We start from the raw sequence: 18,395 nt of genomic DNA, 5'->3' as shown, positions 1-18,395 counted from the left end.
ATGGCGCAGAGAAGGTAGAGCAACTGGTTGTGTTCTGCTCATTCCTGGTTGTGAGAGCACTGACCTGCTCATCGTTGGCATCCCACACACCATTCACCACAAACTCATGAGCGTCTTCCGTGTCCTAGCATGGGACTGGGGCCCCCACACTGAGGTGAGCTGTATGGCCATGGACCCGCCCTCAGGGAGCTCTCATTCCACTCAGCGACCCACCAATGCTTGCCCAATCACGTGACTGCAAATTGTGATAAATGGTATGGAACAAGAGTAGATGGTGCCAGGGGAGAACGTACCAGAGAAATGATTTCCTCTGGGAGGCTCTGCAGTTTCCCTGAGCTAAGACCTGAGCAGTGAGGAGAAATGAGTGCCAAGGAGGCAAAGGGATTGCCCCAAATCGAGGAAAGCGCATGTGTGCAAGAGGGAAAATGCTCATCGCTATAACATGAAGAGAACATCAGGGACAGTGACAGGTTGGACTCCCATCCAACCAGGAACAGGCCTGACCCTGCTTAGCTTCCAAGATCAGATGAGATCAGGTACTTTCAGGGTGGTATGGCCGTAGACATGACAGGTTGGAGAGAAAGAGGCCAGAGGAATGAGCACCTGAGAGGTTGCTGGCTGAAATTTTGTAAATGAGATCACGTTTCCCATCAGCCACCACTGTTTTGGAAGGATGTTCCCCTGGGGGAAGAGCACATGGCAAGTAGGGCTCATCCTTTAAAATCACACGTAATAAAGAGAAGCAAACTTCCTGATCCAATATTAACAATGAAGGGATAAGATCTGAGTGAGAGTACTGTCCTGTGCCATCTAAAGGCCGGAAGTTCTGCTTTTGTCATCTTGACCTTAGGTGTGTTTCAGATTCTGAGATTTCAGGGGCTTTTGCCTTAGAGAGGCATGATCTCACCAGACCCTCAGATGTCTTGCCGGGTGTGTCCAAAGTCCCATAATACAGTAGCCAGCAAACCCAAGTAAAGTTCATGTCTTGTCTTTGGGCTCCCACCTAATCCTTGCTTTGTAAACAGAAGAATAAGGAGCCCCATGCAGACATAGCTGTCAAGAAACTATGAGGTTATGGGGTTTGGTCTATGACAGACCAGCAGTTGCACAAGGACACTGTGTCCTCCTTAAGGCTGGGGTGCCATGATCTGCAGCCCTAAGTGGACATCAACTCCTCTGTCCACCTTTTGAGGCTGAGCATAAGCATCCCAGCCTCCCCCATGAAAGAAAAAAATTGCTTTCAGATTAAACAGCCTGTAACCCATTCCGGGTACAGAGAAGCCCCTTGGCTGGAAAAGAAAGCAAAAATCTCTCAGCCAGCCTGAGAATGTGGTTCAATAAAGCAGGTCAGTTTCTGTGGATCAGGTGGCTCAGAGACTAACATCCCTAACACAGGGTGTCCCCAAAATTTCAGCCTGGTCCACTTTGTATGAATTCAGTGCTACCATTCAAAAGGGCCATTGCTCTTCATACATTAATTCACGAGGCCATTTGGTGAGCTAGCTTCTCTGCTGGGTGCACACAGAAGGAGCCCTCCTTGGGCCCCCCAACGATGACAACATGACTAATAGGGGACAGACTGCCACTGGCTGTGGCTGTGGTCACTGAAAGCTTCCCACAAAAGGAAGAGGCCATGGGGCCAAGACACATGTCAGGTGAGGAGAAGGTGCAGCAGAAGTGAAGGATGACAGGTTGGGTTCAGCCTGAGAGGGGGACACACCTGGCCTTGCGTATCACAAACAGCCAGGCCCACGCTGCCGATTCCCCTCTGCTGTGCTTCTGGCTCAAAGGCCTCCTCTCTCAGAGTCAGAAAGGGGATGTACATGCCGAGGCAAGAGTTCATTTTGTTGAGGGTGGGGACACTTCAAAGACAATCTCCCTAGGTAGCTTTTTTCAGGGAGGAATCTATTGAAGTTAAAAGCAAGAGGAAAGATAGGGCGGGCCACCTAGGGCCCTCTGGCTGCACATGATACTTCTTTTTGGCATCAGGTAAAGTCAGGTTCCTGCTGCTTCTACTGAGTGCCACGCCAGCTTTCTGTGTCACCTCTTTGCACATGTGGCTATGACCTCAGTGAGCTGTGTGGGGCTCCTGAGAGCCTCAGATACCCTTGGGGATGGCAGGAGCTCTGCTAGTTTCCCAAAAAAACCATGAATACTCTGCTACCAGCGTCCAAGCCTCTTGTTGTGTCCTTAAGCCAGCAAAGCATTCAAAGCATAGAAGGAAAGTCTCCATCTGTTCTGGAAAGTCTGCCAGTAAGGCGGCATCTTGTGGATGAGGAATAGGTGATAATCCAAGCCGGCCCTGCAGAACACAACTTTAGCATACTTTTAATGCCTCCAGGGAGGTCTAGGTTGCTCAGAGCGGCCCCAACAGAGGGGGCCCGTTATTTCTCGCATTTTCTTCCTGTGCCTGCAACGGAACTGAAATTGCATCAGTTGAGTTGTACCACCTTTGGGACATTCTCCAAGCTCCCAGCAACACCACTCCTCCTGGGTGGAGACAAAAGGATGTCAGAGCCGGAAGGAGCCTTGGAAACAATCTGGATCCAAGATCCGCTCAGGAGTTAGACACACAATACACATGTGGATGGAGAGGACATCCTCCACCAAAGGGAATTGAGGGCATGCTGCAAAAGTGCACACGTGGGAGCCGGGCAAGCCTGACCCACCTGCAGGTGGCACTCTGCCCATGGTTACCATTTGCAATCTCTGATTGAGTTTTGAGAGAAAGAGAGCATGAGCAGGGGAGGGGTAGAGAGAGAGGGAGTCAGAGAATCTGAGGCAGGCTCCAGGCTTCAAGCTGTCAGCTCAGAGCCCGACGTGGGGCTCAAACCCACGAGCTGTGAGATCATGACCTGAGCCAACGTCAGATGCTTAATCGACTGAGCCACCCAGGTGCCCCTGAAATCTCTGATTTATATCCATCTCTTAATTTACCAAAGGCAAAGCAGCTGGAAGGAGGTGATGGCTTACCCAAGTCACTGACCTGAGCCTCAACGTCCTACCACTGCCCGGATGAGAGGAAAATGCTGAGTGCATCAGTCAGGATAGGGATCGCACCAGTTATTTTCATAAAGAGAATTTAAAACAACTATAGTTAATGTAGAAGGTGAAAAACAGAAAACTCCAAGGTATGGCAGAGGTAGTAACCACAGGAAACAGCTGCCATCCAGAGTACTGGGGAGAACATGAGAAGATTAGAATTATTACAACTTAGAAGCTTGGAGGAAAGGCCGCCACAGAGTTGAAACTGACAGCCCAAAGGGAAGGGGCACTGGCACTGGTACTGGTGTCTGCGGGGGCAGGCGGGGAGGATCCTGTGGGGCTGGGACCCGGGCTTCTGAGGACGAGGTGCTGGCGTCTCTACGGGCCAGGGTGCAGTGAGGCTTGTCGGCAAATGTTGGGAAAACTGCACACTGGATTCAGCTGCTGCTCCTGGAGGGGAGAAGTGTAGCTGGGGTGATGCTGACGGGAACAGGAAGTCGTCTAATCAGGAAGAGGAAGCAGACAGGAAGTGTTGTAGAGATGATGTTCACAGAAACAGAAAGCAAAAGAAACACATCCCTTCTTGGTCCCCTAGCCTTGCTTGTCTCCCTCTAGGGCCCTGTCTTGGCCGAGCGTAACTGGGAGCAGCTGGCAGAGCAGAAATAAGGTCTGCAGAGTCCCAGTCCCTGCATCCCAGAGCAGAGAGGGGCAGGTTTTGAGCTGGGAGATATGTGTTCACTAACTGGCACACTGAGCTTTTGCTCCAGTTGAAGCCTGGACCTAACACTCATCAGCTATCAATCAATTTGCAGAGAACAATCTGGAAGCCAGGCCCCCTGTCCCCTACCATAACCCATCACTGGACATCCTTTGGATGCCGCGTATGCCAATTGCTGGACACAGGACACTCTAGTCTGGGAGTTAATCTGCATGGGCTGTGTCCTCTAGGAGCTCACCTGCAAAGGTAAAATTTATTCCAAACATTTATCAGGTTGAAGCCCAAAAGACTGGACACTCTTGTCTCTCAAAGCGGCCGCAGCCATGTGGCACCTGCACAATGCAATGCTCGTCCATGGGAAATGATACCTCAAGCATCTCCTGCCGCATCTGCCTTTGCCATAGGCTACTTTTCCTGAAATGGAAAGAAGTGTTGAAAGATTGCTTTAAAAAGACAAGGGGCCAAAGCATCCTAGGATACCCCTCCCTGCACCAAAATGATAGTTGCTCTTTCTCTAATTCTTCCCTTACATGACAAAGAAAGTCATTTTGGAAGGATCTGCTCCAATCCCAGGGTCCTGGAAGGCTGAACTACAATCTCAATAGGCCTCGCAGACATACACAAGGATGTTTCTAGAGCATCTAGCAGGGAAGTGAGCTCTATGGTCAAGGGCCTGGGGACCCTGAATTTACATGCTGTTGATTAAATGCAGTGGTGTCACAATAGGGCCCTTATGAACCTGTGTGGAATCACCTCTATTCTCTGCGCTCAAGGTGGGCAGACTCATCCCTTCTGCCTGAGTGATCCGTAGTGCTACTCACCTGAGAAATTACTTCTCTGTGTTTATCCCCATGAGAGGCAAGATCAGCCATAACATTCCTGGCACTGGGCCATGACATTAACCTTCAAAGACCTGAAATGGCTATTTTCCTGGCTGTTGTGAACTTCAGAATTTGGGAACAGATATTTCCTGAAGACGTTTAACATCCTGTGAGCAAAGGCGTTGGAAGTGTTGCCTCGGTCTCATTTTTCCCAGTCTCTGCTTGGTCTTTTTGCACACCTGCTTTTCTCACGTGGAGGCCTGTTCTGCCAAGCCACGGAATCCAAGGCTCGTCTTCCCATTTGAGCTTTCCTGCTCACCCATACCAGGAGTGGACACTTCGGGTGTGAAGGAGTTATGCAGGAAAGTTCTGAAAGAGAACTGGCCAAAGAGTCCAGGGTCCCAAGAAATCACTCTGCTGGCATACAACAAGCCTCCTGGCTCTGGGGCTCATACTTCTCTAATTATCAGAATGAAATCCTCAAGAAATGGAATGAACATTTAATAGTTGCTTGCTTCAACATCTTACCCCTCCAGTCAGCCCACAATGACTGGGCTGGTATCTGTCTTCCTCTTAAAATGGATGCTGTCCAGGGAACTCAAAGAACTTCATTTATTTTCATTAAATTTCCTGGTATCAGTGACAGACGATCGGCTCCTGGGTGTGGGGGATGACAAGTGGCTGAGAGTACATCTGATCGCAAAGAAAGCTTCATCCTGTAAAGGTGCAGAAGTGTGAGTTGTAACAGTCCCTGCCATCTGAGAAATACCCTGTCGCAGGGCTTATCAGGGGAGACAAGCCAAAGCCAGACCTACAAATTCAAGGGAATTCAATTAAAAGTGAGGTTTTTCAGAAGGGGAAGTCTGAATAGATAAGACATATTTGAAGCAATCTCTGTAATTAGCCATCATCCATGTGGTAAAGGGGGAATGCCAAAATACAGGTAATTCAGAACATTCTTTCAAGCACTTGGGTTGAACGTCCTTCTCTTCTGCCTTATAACAAAAATCTCTAGTTCAGAATCTACTAATTCGAGTTGTACTTTTTCATCCTCTGTGAGGGCTGGCAGAGATGTCTCAGAAGGACAGAGAGGGCACACACAGAATGGCCTGATGTGCCACCTTTGTGTCCAAGTGTCAAAGTTGTGAAGAGAAATGCTCGTCATCTTTTGAAGCTTGGGGGATTGCTGTTTCCTGGAAACCCTGCTATCCTGAGAGAAAGTCGAAGACAGTTCAGCTTACGCCCCTCACATGCACAGGCTCCCCTCCAAGGGTGAAGCCCGGGCAGGGAAGCAGCAACCTGGCCATTCCTGGAGGGAACAAGGGTGAGCTTAAGGGTCACCCCCCCATACCTGGTGGTCCCACCATTACTGCCATGGGGTGGGCAGGCTGTCTCTGACACCCACAGCAACTGTTAAGTGGGGCAAGGGAGGAGGGGAGGATGGGTATCACTGAGTTGGACCAGTCCTACCAAGACCACAGTCCTCCAAGGTCAAGGAGCTCCATCTCCCAGGATATTCCCTGAGGCAAGAAGCTCTGCCCCCACCGTGTGCTATTTCCAGTAACACGTTGTGACACCAAGGAAAGCCTATTTTCTGTTCTCCCTAAATGTGCTGTTACATCATTGTCTGATGCAGAAGTGATCAAAGAAAATGCGACAAAAACAGTGGGAAACAATTACTATAGAATTGGGTCAAGCAATAAATTAATAATGACTGTTTAATATAATTACCGTGAGACTCCACTTACATGAAAATTTTGAGAAGGCAAAGCCACGGGGAGAGGAAACATCAGTGCTTTCCAGGAGGGGGGATTTGGTGGGGGGACGTCGGGGGAGGAGTTCCCCACAAAGGGGTAGCATGTGGGAATATTTTGGGGTGAGGGGCTGTTCTATATCTTGAGTGTGGAGGGAGTTACAGAAGTGTAGGCATTTGGTAAGATTCATAGAACTGTATATTGCAAAAGGTTTTACTGTGTGTAAAGTATGCCATGTATATACTTTTTTTTTTTTTCAGGAAATGATTCAGTAAAATGTGTTGACTATCTGACTCTATTGCATATCATGACTGTTTCTTCTTCCTTTGTACCAGAGATGGCTAACATAGTCCTGTGGGAGAAAAATACAAAAATAAAAAGTAAAAAATAAAAAATAAAAAACCAAAGCCTCAGCCTCCAAAATCCAGTTGGTGAGCTTGGGCCCCAGGGCCTGACTGGGAGGGGGATACGGGGTTGATGGAAAATCTGTCACCTCCCTGTAGTCTGTCAGCCTACAGATGGCAGGGACCATTTCATGGCTCTCACCAGGTGCTCAATAACAGTTGTGAAATAGAAGATAGGGATGGGGGGTCACCAACCATGCCAGCTCCAGAGCCCTCTTCCCTCTCCCCTTCACACTCTCTTCTCCCTTCTTCTCTCTTATTTCCCCTCCCTTCTCACTCTTTCCCCAGCCCACCCCCAGCACTGTCTAAGGATTTCCACTGTCCCATAGCTAAACGATCATGGGCCCAGATCTTACAGGAAAATGGATCCAGAGGTGTTTCTTCCCAGTCCTTCAAGTCTCTAGGAAGACTCCTGAGGTGGGACATCAGAACTCACTAGAAAAGTAACTTCAGGGTTGTCCAATCGCATGGAGCACCGCATGCTCAGGACTGTAAGAAAAGAATGTTGTCACCATGTTGGGGGCCAGCAGGGGCCCAGCATGGTGAGGCTGTACGAAGTGTGGGGTATCTGCTGAGCCCACTAGGGCCAAGTCACAAAACACCCAGTGAGGGGTTAGACTTCAGGACTCAGTGGGAAATACAAGACTGATAACAACTGTCTGTAACCTTCAGCTTCCATGTCTGATGCCCTCCTAAGTGATGAGTTCTGGAAGGACAAGACTGCATTCTTCTTTTCACTGCTGGTTCCCCTACTTCAGCACGTGGCCTGCTCCATGGTTATTACACTGAGTTGGTGTGTATGTTTGGGGTTGGGGGCTGAGGGTAGCAATGAGCAGCATTCTAAAAAGACTCCTCAGGCTACTGCTTGGAACAGACTAGAGGGGCCGAAGTGGAAGATGCGAGAAAAATTCGGGAGCCTTGGCTGGGGCAGCCTCTGTGAGGAGAGAAAGACAGGGTGGGTGTCTGTCCCTTTGGTATCAACAGGATTGGATGGATGGACGTCCAATGTAATTGAAAACAAAGCTGCAGAAAAAAGATCATTGCCTTCTAAAACTGTGTTCTGGCTGAAATCCTTGCACTTCTTGGTATTTGGGAGGAAAGGAAAAGTCAAGGAAAGGAAAAGTCAAGGTTGTGTTGGTCAACCTTCTTTGCTTCAGCGTGAACAGATTGGAAGTGCTATCCCAAACCCCAGAGGTGGAGTATTGCTTCCAGGCTCCTAAATGTGTTGTTATTTCTTGTTCTTGTAAAAACCCAGAGCAAATAGCAAAGAGAAGGCTTATAACCAGAGGCTCATAGACATTCCAGATGCAACAGATGCTCGTGTGTGTGTCTGTGGGACATGGAAGAAGGGAGATGGTCGGGTTTCTAGGAAGTCTAGAAGTGGTGAACTGAAGCCAGATGGCCAAACCTGAGGGACTGTCATGGCACACTGGAGCATGAAATCTGATTCTGGAGGGGGAAGGTTTGGCAGGAGCCTGGGGGTGGTGATTCTCAGCTAGAGGTTTGTGTGGGATCCGGGATACTTCAGAGGTGGGTACTGGAGTACCTTAGTGTAAGGTCTTCCCTCAATCCCAGTTCAGCTTAGGTACTCAGCCACCCCATGTGTATGGGCCACAGTCAAATGCCCAAATGAGTCCACCAGTCCTTCCTCCTCTTTTCCTTCAGTCCACAGCAGGTTTATGTTTGCCCATGCCTCAAAGCCTGCTTCCTTACCTTTCTTCTCTCCCTTCTATGCTTTCTTTCCACTGCTCCATCCAGGGACAGAATCACAACCCAGGCCCATGGATTCTGCAAGTACAGGACCAGCTAAAGCATCCTGGTCACTGGGGTGGGTTCAGTAAGCTAAGATCATCTCCCAGAGAGGACACTTACACCATCGTGGGCTGGCTCAACAAATTGAGGTCCGTAGGGTTATGCTAATGGATGGAAGACCACAAGTAGGGTCCTCTACAGGCATAGTCAGAAGCTGTCACCCACAGGTGGAATTCCTTCCACCTGTCTCTCTCTCCCTCTCATTCTCTCCCTCCCTTTCAGAAATCTCAGCCCTGGTTTTAAAGTCTTCCAATGGGTCCAGTCAAGCCCTACCCAAATCATCCAAGATACTTCCTTTACTTAATGTTAACTGATGAAGACTTTTAATCCCAGTAGCAAAACACTTTCACAATATCTAGGGTAGCATTTGATTTCTAAGTTGGGGACTATAACCTCACCATCAAACACCCATCACAGAAGCCTGGCTCACCATGCAGAGTTTCCAGGCCTGTCAAGCTGCAGCTCAATCGGTCCCAATCTGGAAAAGAGTCATGCTAAGAGGCATGACTTCTCTGCTGGCCATTGAGTGGTATTCTTCTGAGGCTGGGCTGTGATGCTGGGCAGGGGAAGCTGGTGGTGTGCAGGTACAGCTCTACAAGCATGGAGGAGAACAGTAGCACTGTCATTTCAGGGACTCGGCAACAAGCCTAATTTGGTTCCCCACGGGATAATGAGAAATCTTGGTTTGTTGTGATAACTACTGAGATGCCCTAAACTGACTATTCCTCTTCCAAGATCCAATCTGAACTATGAAACTATCCCACATGATTAGTGGGAACTTTTGACCCCACAAATGGTGAGATATGTCACCCAGGACATTCCCCTGAGTGAGCTTCATAAACTAGTATTTTAGATACTGCACAGACCAGATGGTCAGCCCAGGAATTCACCCTGGGTTCTCATGTCTCAGAACATGGGGTCCAGAGAGGAATCTAGACTCACTGCACCTGAAGGTGGCAGTGATGCTGGTATGAAAGGATGCAGATGGTGTTCACATCATAAAGAATGCCAAACACAACCTGAGAAAATAGTTTGTAATGTACATGACAAAGAATTGGTAGCACATGAAAAACTCTCTTTCAGATTAAGAAAATAGACTCATGTCTTTTTAGGACTCTGATTTTTATGATGGCAAAGAATATGAACATACAATTAACACCAACAAAAAGAAATTTAAGTGGCCACTGAACATTCCAACAGATGCTCAATTTTACTAGAAATTAAGATTTCAAATGAAGTCATAACTGGGCTGTCATTTGAGATACCTGGGAGTGATAACATTTTAAAGAGATTCCGGTACCCCAATGAATGGAGAAATTGATACTCTTTCTGCTGCAAGGATGTTACTGATGAATCTCTCTATGGGTCAGTATTTGTCAAAAGTCTTTATGATTTTCACATGCTCTGACTTATCTGTAGATTGTTTGCAGAGATGGCCCAAACATCTCCTCTTGTCCCACATGCCCTGTAGCAATGTGATCTGCCATTCTCCATCAGTTATCTGGTCTCACCTAGAGACTTGCTTTAACGAACAGAATGCTGCAGAAGTGAAGCATACAACTTCAGAGACTAGGCCTCAAGAGGTCCGGCAACTTCCATTTTTGCCATCTTGGAACCCTGAGCCACCAGTTAAAGACGGTAGGCTACACAGCCAGAGAGACCACTAGGAGAGAGAGGCTCTGGCTGATAGACAATGCCAACCATGAGACGTGTTCTATCTCCAGCCACCTCCTTGGCTGCAGCCAGATGAGCGATCCTGGCCAACACCTCATGGGGCAGAAGGACCACCGGGCTGAGCCCAGCCAAACCACACAATCGTGAGAAATGATAAACTGTTGCTGTTTTAAGGTATTATGTTTTAGGGTAGTTTGTTACCTAGCAATTTAAAATTCTATAGAAATGGACAAATGCACAAAAAGGTACAGGAACACTTAGGATAGTACTGTAACAACGAAAACAGGTAAGATTTTTACAAAACCGAAATAATGCCTATAGACGAATAGATGAAGGAATTAGGGTGTTTCCATTACAGTGAAATGGAACGCAGCTATTAAATATGACAGCACAGCCCCATTTTATCAACACAGAAATATAAGTACAATACATTTAGTGAAAACAGCAGGTTGCAGGAGAGTATGAATAGCTTAGTGGTGGAATGTGCAGGCTCTACATAGTGGACTGAGTGTGAACAGTGGTCTCCACAATCAGTGTGCTGTGTGACCTTGAGGAAGGCACTTTGCCTTTCTGAGCCATCAGAGTATCTGTCTGAGATTCATGAGAATTAAGTGAGGTAATTAAGTAAATAGCTTATTAATAGTATGTGTAAATTTAACTCATCTTAGGAGCTCAATTAGTGGTAGCTTTTATTATGATTATGATCCCATTATTAAAATGTATGATTATTAATAGAATAATGTTAATATCAGTCTATTATATTACATAATAGTCATTGTATGTAATGTATTATAGTAACATTAATTAATAAATAGCAATAGGAAACCCTATTTTTATAAAATATGTATATATATACATAAACTGCATTACATATAAATATAAGTATATATTTATATGTATATATTTATAAATACGTTTATATTTACATAAATATATAAAACATATATGGAGGTGGATTTAGCAGATACTTCACTTTTTCCTCTATTCTCTTCTATTTTCAGAATTTTTATGGTGGGCTATATATTTTATTTTGTATAGTCATTTCTAAATTTTCAAAAGCAGGGACACCTGGTTGGCTCAGTCAGTTAAACATCCTGCTCTTGATTTCAGCTCAGGTCATGATCTCATGGTTGTGGGATCAAGCCCTGTGTCAGCCCCATGCTGAGCCTAGAGCCTTGGGATTCTCTCTTTCCTTCTCTCTCTCTGCCCCTCCCCACTCATGCTGTCTCTCTCTCTCTCTCTCTCTCTCTAGGAAAAAGCATTCTGTTTTCTACACTTCTTGATAATTTAACTTAGCTATGTCATGAAGAGTTTCCCTAAACTGTGTGTGAGTGTGGGGGTGTATCTGTGTTCCTTGCATATAATCCCAAATATGGGAGCCCCACAATTGATATTAAGTCCCAGAATTGTTGATTTAAACACATTACTTACTAAAAGCATTGAATGAATCTGTACTTCTTAGTAGAATTCATATTAGAACACCTTGTCTCCTCTAACTCTGGTAATAAGTTGCTAAGGGAAATGTTACATACCATTTTTAAAAAAAAATCACGGAGTTATTTATGATGCGTAAAATCTAAGTATACAAAATCAGTTTTTCCCTGAAGAACTTCTCCTTTATTATATATTAAGAAACTTCTAGTATTAGCACTGAAAGATCCCCTAAAGTCTGGGATCTTTTTGGACAAAGTTCAGAATTCATTTTCAGCACTACAACAGGGATCCTTAGAAATCTCAGCTAATTTTTCCCAAGCTAATACACAGGACATGCTGTTCTGGAGATGGAGGAGGAAGAATGAAGGACCAGGTGCACAGGGCACTCACACCATGGAATTTCAAGAGAGGAAATTCTTTAAAAGCCCACCACAGTTGTCTGTGGTCAAATACACGCATCTTCTTTTGTGGATATTTCAAGGCATTTTATAATATTGAGATTTCCTATAATTGATGCAGTAAAGAAGTATTTTTGTCCAAAATTTCCTCAAATCATGGAGCACCTGGTTGGCTCAGTCAGTGGAACATGTGACTCTTGATCTCTGGGCTGTGAGTTCGAGCCCTACGTCGAGTGTAGAGGTTATGTAAAGTTAAAATCTGTTAAAAAAATTTCCTCAAATCATTTGATCATGGAATTATGGAATCTTTTTGTTTGTTGATGTTTATTTGGGATGAAAGAGGAGGTGATTATTGATAGAAATAAGGTCTATTTTTATCTCACAGAACACACACTAGTGACTGGTGGATGGACTAAACGGTGGACAGAAGGAAGAGAGGGAAAGAGGAATGAAAAAGGAAGGAAGGTAGGACATGACATAGGAAAGAAAACAAATAAGGTCTATAATTTTAAATTTATGATTCCAAACCCAAGAATGCTCTGAAATCAGAACAGGTTTTTTGTTTTTTGTTTTTCTTTTTCCCTCCTGCGATTGATAGAGTCTCATTAGGTGGCAAATGTTAACCAGAAGTGACATGAGGTTATTTATAACCTTTACTGAGCCCTTCCAGTGAGAATACTCCTATGTTTTACTGTGGAAATATTCATGTGGACGATCATGGGGTTTCCCCTCAGACCCTGAAGGGGTGTCACATACTCTAGGGTCACGGCGTCATGTTACGTTTTCCAAATCTGAAATATTCTGAATTCAGCTGGTTTGAAGGCATCTTGAGAAGAGACTGTGGGTCTGTTTTGCCTCCATATTTGTAGAGCTGTTCATGTCAGGTACATTCACTTGCTGGCCTGTGAAATGGGGAGAGGGCCTCCCAGGTTGGTTTCAGTGGTTAAATATGATAATACACTCAGAAAACCAACACCCTCTGGACACAGCATGCTCTTCGAAATGTTCGCTGCTCTCTTCCCACTTTGTGCCGGACTGACCCCACCAGCCCATCTGGTCAGCATCGATGCTTCATCATCTCTGAGTTTTACCTGTCGCATGTCAGGAGAGCACTGAGCAGAAGCCAAGATTATGTCTCTGTGTGTTCCTCTCCCTGCAGAAACCCTAACATAATCACCACATAGGTCAGCTCTGCCATAAGAGGCTATGCCCGGGCTTGTTGTGTTTTCCTTCATACAGCTTTAATGATCTCCTCTGTGTAAAACATACCATTTTAAATTAAAAAATTAAAAATTCAGAGGCAGATCTCCAAACAAGACAGCGGCACCCTCTGTTGGAGTCCATAACATTGAGGTACACACACCATCATGCCAGGGACAGTTCACACAGATAGTCACCAGTGTCGTAAATCTGTGTCTGTAGCTGTGGATCCTAAGACTGAAATACTTATGAACAGATCAAGTCAACCTGACCTCTGCTTAAAAAGTCACCCCAGTTTGTTACGCTATTTAATGGGACCAAAGTACATATTTGTAGGGAAAAAATTGGAATGACAACTCCCTAATCGCATGCTCTGTTTGAGTCTTGCATTCTTTGTAGGTTAGGAACAGGGGGAGAAACAGAAATTTGGGAGGAGTAGCTGAACACATGGAAAGTAATAAAAATAATCAAAATTATTTATTTTTCTCATACTAAAAACCAAGACTTTTAGAGAGAAGCCTTTAGTAGGAGTTTGGAAGGTTTGGAAGTTTCCAAAGTTTGAGTTTCTTTGGAAATATGGAGCCAGGCTCGGATGCTCAGAAGTCCTCCCAGTCAAGTAAGAAGATCCCAGGGCCATGGGGTTCCTGCTGCTAAAAACAAATGAACAAAGCCACAAAAAAAAAAAAAAAAAAAAAAAAAAAAAAAAAAAAAAAAAAAAAAAAAAATCCCAGGGCCAAGATTAACGAATTAAGGAAGGATTTGGAAAAACAAGGTGAGGCTTGAGGGTTGAGCTTCTGTGAGCTGTCTTCTGACCCTCCCTGCAAAGACAACTCTTAGGCAGTGTACCTGTCCACCTTCTGGCCTCAGCTTCTGTTTCTGTTTGGTGTAACACTCTTTATTCAAAAGATCTTTATTGAGCACCTGCAATGTATCAGGTACTGTTCTAGACACAGAGCAGATCACAGGGAAAACAGCAGACAGCTTTCCCCTTGCTCTCAGGCTCAGGTGAACAGGTGTGAATATTTAACCACTTAGATCTTGGGATGCTAAGCCAGGCAAGGGCTTCTGCTCCCAATGAATAATACCTTGGTCTGCATTTCTCAGAGTCTCGGGTACCAGCTCGATCCCTGTGTGTCTCTTACTAGTTGTGAAGGTGGCTAGGTGTCCATGAAACTTTGTTCCCCACCTCCCCAGTAATGCAGCTGGTGCGGGGAAGTGGCTACCCAGCCAGGCTCTTTCTATCCCAGCTTGGTGGGGACTTATGACTAGTTCTAACCAATGGAATGTAAGTGGAGGGGATGTGAACTATTTCAAGGCCCATGCTTTTAAGACGTGGGTGTACCTGTTCCACACTTGCTTTTCTTTCAACAAATGAATACAGACTAGGACAAGAACCTAGGGGTGGATGTGTGTCCTTGAATCACCATAGTGAGGAGAGCCATTTGCCCCAGTGAATAAATAAATTGCTACTATACTTTTTTTGTTGGAAGAAATGAATTGCTACTATATTTGTTGCATTTGTGGGTTTGTTGCAGGTCTTTAGCCGATCTTAACCAAAACATGTATCTTATGTCTTATTCTATAGTATATCTCTATATCTCTCTTCCAAGTTCCAGTTTGTAGCTCTCAGGAATCCTTTGCCTTTTCTCCTTTTTAGCCGAGTTATCCTGATTCCTTCTAATTCTTTCTGCCTTTTGTTTTTGTTGTATGTTTTCACTCCTCTTGAGATATGCTTTTTTTTTTTTTGGTCGCACATTCTAACAGCTACTTAAACCCCATTCTGATACACCTGTCAAATGGATGATTACCTCAATATATAAAGATCTCCTACAAATCAATAGAAAAATGGGAAAAGTATATAAATAGATATAAATAGTATATAAAAAGTAAAAAAAAGTATATAAATAGATATATACAAATCACAGAAAAGTAAATACAAATAGTAGTTGCATAAAAAGGTACTACTTTTCTCAAAATCAGAGAAATGTGAAAAACATTTCATTGAGACATTTTTTCAACCATTACCCTGGCAAAGATAGAGTATATTAATATACTTTATTGACAAGAGTGTGAGAAGAAAGGCATCCTCATGTAGAGCTGTAGGGAGTATAAATTAGCGTAAGCTCAGAGAGAGATTTGGCAATATCTTCAGAATTTCAGATGCACTTTGCATTTTGCCCTGCTATTCAATTTATAGGAACTTATCTTACAGATATTTTTATGGATACAAATTTATGCATGGTCAAACTAATTAATTGCCGTTTCCATAATTGTAAAATATTTTAGTATAACCAAGATGTTATCATTGAGGGATTGGTTAAATAAATTATGGTATGTTCATGAATAGAAATATTAAGACCCTTAAGAAGCAGAGAGAAAGATCTTTATGCCCACATAAGGATATATTAAGGGGAAAAAAGTAGAGAATAATGTCTTTTGTACACTATTCTTTGGGTAAAAACATACATACATAAATACAAATGGTAATATAATTTATATGTACATATACATGGTCATATATTGTATATATGATTGTGTATTTGTATGTATATTTGCCCATATAATATATATATAATATTACATACTATATACACATATCCATACACATATATGTATATACACATATATAGTATACATGTATATACATACATACACATACACACACAAATTGATAGAGGATACATTTGGGAAGTTGCACAAAGACTGGTCACATTATTGGCTATATGGAGGAAAATTAGGTAGATGTAGGTGGAGGAAGGAAGGAAACTTTTTACTGAATATATATTTCTAATTTTGAAACACAGAAATAAGAAATCTACTCAAAAAGGAAATACAAGTATTTCCTAAAACATTTATCTTTCTGTTATAACTATTTGCTCACTAGAGTCATTATTTGGGCTGGGACATTGGTGCTCAAACATTTTGGGAATTATGGTCATTTTTAAGGATCTGCTGAGATCCACAGATGAAAAATGTACACAATATTATATTCAGTTCCAGGATATCCACGGACCTCTTCAGCTCAGTTATCAACTCCCAGTTAATAACTCCTGTTTAAAACAAACAAAACAAAACATGTAAACAATGAAGGGCAAATGAGAAGACCTATTTCTCTTCTCTCCCTCTTAGAAACTGTGTCCCACCATGTTTATCTCATTGTTCTTTGTTTTTGAACACCTACCCTTTTTATATCTAATTTTCTGGGTTTCTTTTAAAAAAGAAGCCTTACAAAATTACACTAGTTCTGTGACTACATTTTTAAAAAGACTTTCCCTTAATTTCCTACCTCTTCTTGAGAATTGATTTCCCTTTGATACACATTCAGAAACACACTTTTGCTCACCCCCAGGGCTCACTTTTGAACAACTGTTCTTTTTCCTGTCCTTGAACTCATTTAATATAAGCCCTGTGTCCCTTTCCTTTGTTATTAAGCATACTTCCTGGAATCCACATTTGGAAAGAATTTTCTTTTTTTTTATTAAAAAAAATTTTTAAATATTTATTTATTTATGAGAGAGAGAGACAGGGAGCATGAGCAAGCAGGGGAGGGGCAGAGAGAGAGAGGGAGAAACAGAATCTGAAGCAGGCTCCAGGCTCTGAGCTGTCAGCACAGAGCGGGACTTGAGGCTGAACTCAAGAACCCTGAGATCATGACCTGAGCTGAAGTCCCACGCTTAACTGACTGAGTCACCCAGGTGCCCCTGGAAAGAAGTTTCTTACAATGAAGAAGTTTCTGTGATAGAAAAAAACCTAGCATGGAACTAGCACACAGTAGGTGCTCAATAAATGTCTTTCAGCACACTGTGCTTCAGAATGTAGCATGGCCTCAGCCTGCCTACAGTGCTGCCCACCTCCTTTCCTGAGATGGGTGCATTCAGTCCACACTGATACCAGGGTAAATAGAACCTGAAGCCCAAGGCCTCACAAGTGGGAGAGCATTACTCTGACTCACCTCATATACCACCTCCCACTTGGGTACTCTTCATTCCGGTGCTCCACCCAGATCTCCCCTTCCCATGAGGCATCTGTTCCTCTAGATACTTGGAATGATGCTTAGTGATGGCACTCAGCTGAGTGCCTTCCCCAAGAATTACATTTGGCTGAGGGGAGCCTCCTCCCTAAAGACTAGAATCCTTCCCTTGGGACAGTCCAATGACTGCGCCATGCAAGATCTACAAATGGCCGGCTCTTTACCTCAGTTCATGGTAACTGGGAAAATCTTTCTGAGCTCTAGAGTGCTTTGTGGGATGGGCTGAGGCTGCTGTTGCAACTTGAAGACAGCCCAACTCCTCCCTCTGCCCAGCCGAGCTTCCCTCCCTTCCCCCCCGATGCTGTCTCAAGAGCCCTCTGCCACAACCACCTGCACCTAATTCTCCATCTCAGAGTCTCTTTCCTAGGGAATGCAGAACTCTAAAACTCTCAGACATCAAGCCGTTCTGGAAAATGGCTTCTGATAGCTAATACTGCAGTGACCATCAATTGTTTTTACCAGCACAGCATCCTTACCCCCCTTCTCATATCAGCCTCTACATTTTCCTCAGGGTATGCCTACCACCCTTCCTCTCCACCCTTGGAGCTGAGCCCACCCCACTCCAGCCTGCCATGGGGGAAGGGGAGTGATCTATGCCTAGCCAATCAGAGCAGCACATTGCCTTGGCCACTGTGATTGGCTGGGGATGGCACATGACCCCAGCTGGGCCAATAAGAATCCTCCTCAGGATTTATGCTTCAACCATTGAGGCAAAAAAAAAAAAAAAAAAAAAAAAAAAACAACAACAACAACAAACAAACAAAAAAAACATCTTTGTCCTGGAGTGATGAACTGACTGGATAAAAGAGGATTTCAGAGGAAAGCAGGATGAAAAGATGAAGATCGTTGATGACATCATTTGACCACCTGAACCCAGCTATTTCTCAACGCAGATCAACTATGAAGTTTCCCATGGGGAGTTAATGTATTTTCTTATTTAAGCTCATTTCAGTTGGGTTTCTCTTGAGACCAAAAGAGTCGTGTCTGATCCAGAGGGTTTATCTTTTAATTGCCCTCAATTACTAACAACAACGATGATGAAACATTTCAAGTTAGATTTTTTCTAAGATGAATCCTTTCCTGCTCCTTAAACAGAGAGCCGGAACTTGACTTTTTCCTGAATGCCTCTGGGACATTCCTTGTCATACCTCTGGCATCTTTACAC

Source organism: Lynx rufus, unplaced genomic scaffold, assembly GCF_022079265.1.
Source record: "Lynx rufus isolate CCGP_SWC_20201006 ecotype Redwood Valley unplaced genomic scaffold, mLynRuf1.p SCAF_8, whole genome shotgun sequence".
Taxonomy (NCBI): Eukaryota; Metazoa; Chordata; class Mammalia; order Carnivora; family Felidae; genus Lynx; species Lynx rufus.
This window is presented reverse-complemented; position numbering follows the sequence as displayed.